Below are 6,000 nucleotides of genomic sequence, written 5' to 3' on the forward strand. Positions count from 1 at the left end.
GAAGAATGGCACCTCTAATAGTTTAGCACTCTCTCAGTACTGGATTAATTAGGCCATATTTCTCTGCTTCATAACAGCGGTGCTTTAAGTGATGAGACCTCTAAAAGCAAGAAACTGTGGCAAGAGATTCAGTAACCACAGGACCCAAACTCAATGTGATTGGCAAAAGAAACTAACTGGAGAAAATGAGAGGTCTTTCAGGAAATGTGCTGCATGAGGATGATGAAAATAGTTCCAATAGTAGCTTCCAAAAAGGAACTGGATAAATAGCTGAATTAGAAAAAAATGCAGGGCTCTTGGGTAGGGCAGAGGAGTGGGACTAATTGGAGAGGGGCAAATAACCTCCTTCTGTGCTGAATGAGTACAAGCCAAGGGACAATTTCTTCAGCTAGCAATACAAGTGCTTGTTCCATGGCCTCATGTCGGAGGGAACGGTTCTCCTCCATCAAAACCCCTCATCATCTTGTAAATCGACGCCCTATCTGCCCTCTCAGGACATAAAAGATCCTGTAGCACTTTCCCAAAGAAGAGCAGGTGGGTTCTTATGGAGTCTAGACCCTCACTAAAACAGATTAATTGCCCTTTGCTGTGTACAAGAGATCCGCTGTGTTTCCTATGTAGTGAGGACATTGAAAAGTGCTACAGGTGATGTGACGGGAATGCAAATCTCTCCTTTTTATTTCTATTTCTGCATTGCTTTCATCTCCCTTTATCACTGTAACTCTTTGGGTGCTCTCTCTGGAATAAGGAAGTCCAAGCAAATAAGGTTGTGACTTATTAGTTGTGCTAATCAGATGGGTGCTTGTGCGAGCAGTACAATGGTTTGGGTTTTGCTTATGCATATCATTTACATTAAAAATGACATCCAGTAGGTAAACATAGCAAACATTTGCATATCAGGCGTTGTTCATTCCAATCGCAGCTGTTTCGGCTCCTGCTTTATTTGCAACACTCTCAGCAACATCTGATCAAATATTTCAGTAGCATTTAATTAGCTACTGAAGCAACTCCAGACAGATTCTTTTTCAGCACGAGGGTACGGTGACATGACAACAACATTTATATTTTTATATTCGCATTAGCATGGGGCCTTTAAATCACAGCACAATGTCCCAAAGCGCTTCACCGCAGCATTATCAAATAAAAATTGACAGGGAACCACTGAGAAAAGTTGAGAGGTAAAGAGGAGGAGAGCAGACCAGGGAGGTGAAGAGGTTCGGGGAGAGAATTCAGGAACTTGGGACCTCTCCAGTTGAAGGCACAGCTGAAATAACAAATAAAACAATGGATTGTAGGATTAAGCTGCAGCCTTAATCATTCAAGCACTGCATTCAGGGAATTCAAAAACTGGGATAGTGAAACAGACTGTGAATAGAAAGTAGCATCCGTTTCACAGCCCAAAGACACATGAAGTACACCTGACCCACCATCAGCCCTGACAACTTTTCAGAAGGTCTGAGTGCTGACTGGAGCAGGCGCTGGGCTCCCTAATTAAGTCAGTGAGCAACTTCACTCCGGCTTTGGGACATCTTCCTGAAAACTGGCAGAACAGGTTGAGCCTGCCTGAGTTTTCCTCTCTGCGTAGGACAGAACTTTCCATTACTCCACCAACAGTAAGATGGACATGTGGCTGGGAGGAGGACGTGCAGGGATGACTTAATAGAGGTGAACTCCCTGTGGTTGTTCAGCCTCCAGAAGTGGCATCCGTGCTTTGGAGCAGGAGCCAGGATTCTGAAATATTGATCCAGGGACGTGAGTTCAAATTCCATCATTGCAGCTGGAAAATTTAAGTTCAAATAATTAAATAAATCTTTACTTTAAAAAAAAGGTTGATAACGGTAAAAATGAAACCACTGGATTGTTATTTTAAAAAAACTTTTCTGGTTCATTAATGTCCTTCAGGGAAGGAGATTTGCCATCCATACCTGGTCTGGACTGTGTGTGACTCCAAATGCATTAGTGTGGTTGATTCTAAACTGCCTCTTCAGTTCTGGGGCAATGAGGGATGAACAATGAATACTGACGTTTCCAGCAATGCCGACACGCTCTGAACAAATAATTAAAAAATACATGGGGACATTTGTCTCATTATCGTCAGCCCTCACTCTGGGCCCCATGGGTACCCTTGCCTTCTGTAAGAAAAATACCTGTCCCACAAAGGAGATGTGGCAAGAATGACCAATTACTCTGATTTAAAATCGGTTCACAAAATAATGATTGGTGGAGTACAGATGGAGAAACTGTTTCCAGTGGCAGGAGTGTCAGTAACCATAGAATTGGGTTCCCCTGGTTTTACACAAAGGCAATCCAGCTGGTCTCACTCCCCCACCCACTCCCCAATATTTTCTTTTCAAGTAATTATTCAGTTCCCTTTTCAATGCCATGATTGGATCTGCCTCTACCACCCCGTTGACTGCATTCCAGACCCTATTCCCTTACTGTGTAAAGGTTTTGCCTCATGTCACTCTTGGTTCTTTTATCAATCACGTTCACTCTTTGTCCTCTGAATCTGACCCCTTTGCCAATGGGAATAGTCTTTTTCTATCTACATTATCTAGGTTAATTACTGGGTTCAAGAACAATTACTTCCCTTCATCCATATGGTTCTTGAACCAACCTGCACAATCCTAATCACTACTTCACTATAGTAACACTATGACTATTTTAACCACTTTGCACGACAATGAACTTTATTTTTTTTTGTTCTAATTATGTTCTTTCTTGTACAATTCTTGTATAATTTATGTTTATTTTTTTCTTTTGAATGTTGTGCCTCTAATGCTATGTGCCTGTGATGCTGCTGCAAGTAAGTTTTTCATTGCACCTGTGCAGACATGTACTTGTGCATGTCAATAAACTTGACTTGACTTGACCCTTCATGATTTTAAGTAGCCCTATCAGATCCCCATGCAATTTCTTCTGTTCCAGTCTATCCACATAACTAAAGTCCCTCATCCCTGGAATCATTCTCTTAACTTTCTTCTGCACCCTATCTTAGGCCTTCACATCTTTCCTCAAACATGGTACCCAGACCTAGACACAAACGTCCGGCTGAATTGTAGCAGATCATCATGACCTCCATGCTCTTGTATGTTATTTAATATATAAAGTCAGGATTCTGTGTGCTTTTTTAAACACTTCCTCAACCTGCCCTGCCACTTTCAACAACTTCTACAGGCACATCCCCAAATCTCTCTGTCCCTGTACCCCTTTAAGAATTGTATCCTATAGTTTATGTTACTGTTCCTTTTCTTCCCTCAGCAACCTGGGATGCTGACCATCTGAACCAGGTGATTTATCCACTGTGAGTACAGATAGCCTTTCAAGGTTCTCCTTTTGTTTTAATCAATTTTTAACTCATTTAGATTCTCAACCACGTCTTCCTTTGCTAAGACTCCAGCAGCATTCCCCTACTTTGTTCAAAGTACTGATTTAGTACCTCGCCCATGCCCTCTATGTCTGCAAGTAGATTTCCTCTCTGGTTGGTCCCACCTCTCCTCTCACAGTGCTTTTCTTGTACACATGCTTATCGATTCCATTTTGTATGTGCTGTCAGTTTTCTCAAGATCCCTCTTTGCCACTCTCACTTCCATTCACTTCCTTACTGAACTATTTGTAATCAATCTAGTTCTCATTTGTGTTATTGACCTGACATCTGCCATTATTTTACTCTCTACGTCTTTGATCATCCCCAGAGCTTTGCTATAATTGCCCCACCTTTCTCATTGGAATGTACCTTGCCTGTACCTGAACCATGTTTTCCTTCAAGATCTCTCACTGTTCAATTGCTGTTTACCTGTGAGTCTTTGTTTCCAGTTTACCTAGGTATAATCTGTTCACATCATGTTGAGTTGACCTTCCTCAATTGACTACTTTTACCTTAGAGTATCCATTTCCATTTCCAGATCCTTTCTAAATCTCACGATATTTTGATCACCCTTTCCTAAATGCTCCTCTACTGATATTTACTCTACTTGGCCTGCCTCATTCACCAGTACCAAGTTCAGGAATGACTCCTTCGATGTTGGGCTAGAAACAAACTAATTGTAAAGCCTCTCCTCAGGGACTCTCGCCATCTGGACAATGACTTCTTCTCGATGCTGCCATCAGGCAGGAGGTATAGGAGCCTGAAGACCCGCACTTCAAGGTTCAACAACAGCTTCTTCCCCACTGCCATCAGGTTCTTGAACTGACCTGAAAACCCCGAACACTACCTTGAACTATATTACCTTTTATCTCTCTCTCTCAGTTTGCACTGATGTCATTATTGTTATGTTTATTTTGTCATACAAATTATGTTTAATTTATGTTAATTTAAGTTTGTTAACTGATGTTTGTAATGTACTGTGCTGCTGCTACAAAAAGCTAATTTTCTGGCATTTATACACTGCGTATATCTGCCCATGACAATGAACTTGAACTCCTGAATACACTTGAGGGACCCTATGGCCCACTCCTGCTCCCAATTAGTGTGTTAGTATGTACAGTATGTAAACTGCAGTCCTGCTGGTGAAGTTACTTCCACAGTGCTGTTGGGCAGATAGTTTCAGGATCTAGATCTAGCGATAATGAAGGAATGACAATATCAAGTTAGCATAGTGTGCAACCTAAAGGGGATCTGTAGGCACAGAAAGTTTTGGAGTTGTCAGGAAGTGGGTTACTCACTCTAGAATACCCAGCCTCTCACCCGTTCTACCCCAGTCAGGGTATTTATGTGGCTAGTCCAGTTGAGTTTTTGGTCTGCCCTAGGTCTCAGCTGCTCTTCTGTATCAGTTCCTGACAGCCTTTAATTCCCTGATTTTTCAAAATCCTTTTTAAAAACCTTCAACGATCTAGCCTTCAAACCCCTCTGGAGATTCACCACACTTTGCAAGAAGAAATTCCGATACATGACCAGCCCCCTAGTCTTGTAATGACCTTCCCTCGTTCAAGATATATTCACTAGAGGAAACATCTCAATAGTATTTTTCCCAGGGTAGGGAAAAATACTGTGAGCAACCAGACCTTCTGAAAAGCTGCCAGGACTGATAGCGGGTCAGATGTATTTCATGTGTCTTTGGGCTGTGAAATGGATGCCATGTGCTCCACTTTCTACTCACAGAATGTTTTACTATTCCAGCTTTTGAATTCCCTGGAATGCAATGCTTGGTAAAATTTCACTTGGTCCCATGGTTAAAGCTACAGCTGAATACTTCATGCAATTACAGAACATACAGTGAACATTTTAAATCTTTTATTTAATTTTTTTTAATTTAAAATTTTTAAATGAAGATTTTAAATCTTCTTGTATTCTCTCTTGTAAAACTGTACTATTTCTTGCTCTGGAGGAGACAGATTTAAAGATAAATGACGAGAGGACCAGAGGGGAGCTGATCATTATTTTTGAATGCAACAATGTGTGATGATTTGGAATGTGCTGCAGCAAAAGGCAGTGGAAGTGGATCCAATAGGAACTTTCAAAGAGTGGCACAATGATGCGGAGAGCAGAGCTGCTGCCTCACAGCTTCAGTGACCCAGGTTGGATTCTGACCTTGGGTGCTGCCGGTGTGGAGTTTGCACCTTCTCCCTGTGACTGTGTGGGTTTCCCCCAGGTTCTCCAGTTTCCTTCCACATCCCAAAGACAGGAGGATTGGTAGGTTAACTGGCTGCTGTAAGTTACTCCTTGCGTGTAGGTGATTTTTTAGAATATGTGGGGGTGAAGGACAGAAGGGAGTTGATGGGAATATGAGAAGAAAATGGGTTAGGGTCAGAATAGTGTTAAGCATCAGCATGGATTCAATGGGCCAAAGGGCACGTTTTAATTGCTGTCTCTCTCTATGACACCATGAGTCGATGAGAAATGAAAAATAAAGGAAAAGAGAAAACTTTCCAGGACTAAAGGTAAAGAACAGACAAGCTGAGGAATGGGATTGACAGGATGTCTCAACAAAATATTACATCAATATTGTGTTAGTAAAAGCAAGCTGTGTTTCTGTAGCACCTTTCACAATGCCCCATTGT

The sequence above is a fragment of the Pristis pectinata genome, chromosome 7 (genome assembly GCF_009764475.1).
Source record: "Pristis pectinata isolate sPriPec2 chromosome 7, sPriPec2.1.pri, whole genome shotgun sequence".
Classification (NCBI taxonomy): Eukaryota; Metazoa; Chordata; class Chondrichthyes; order Rhinopristiformes; family Pristidae; genus Pristis; species Pristis pectinata.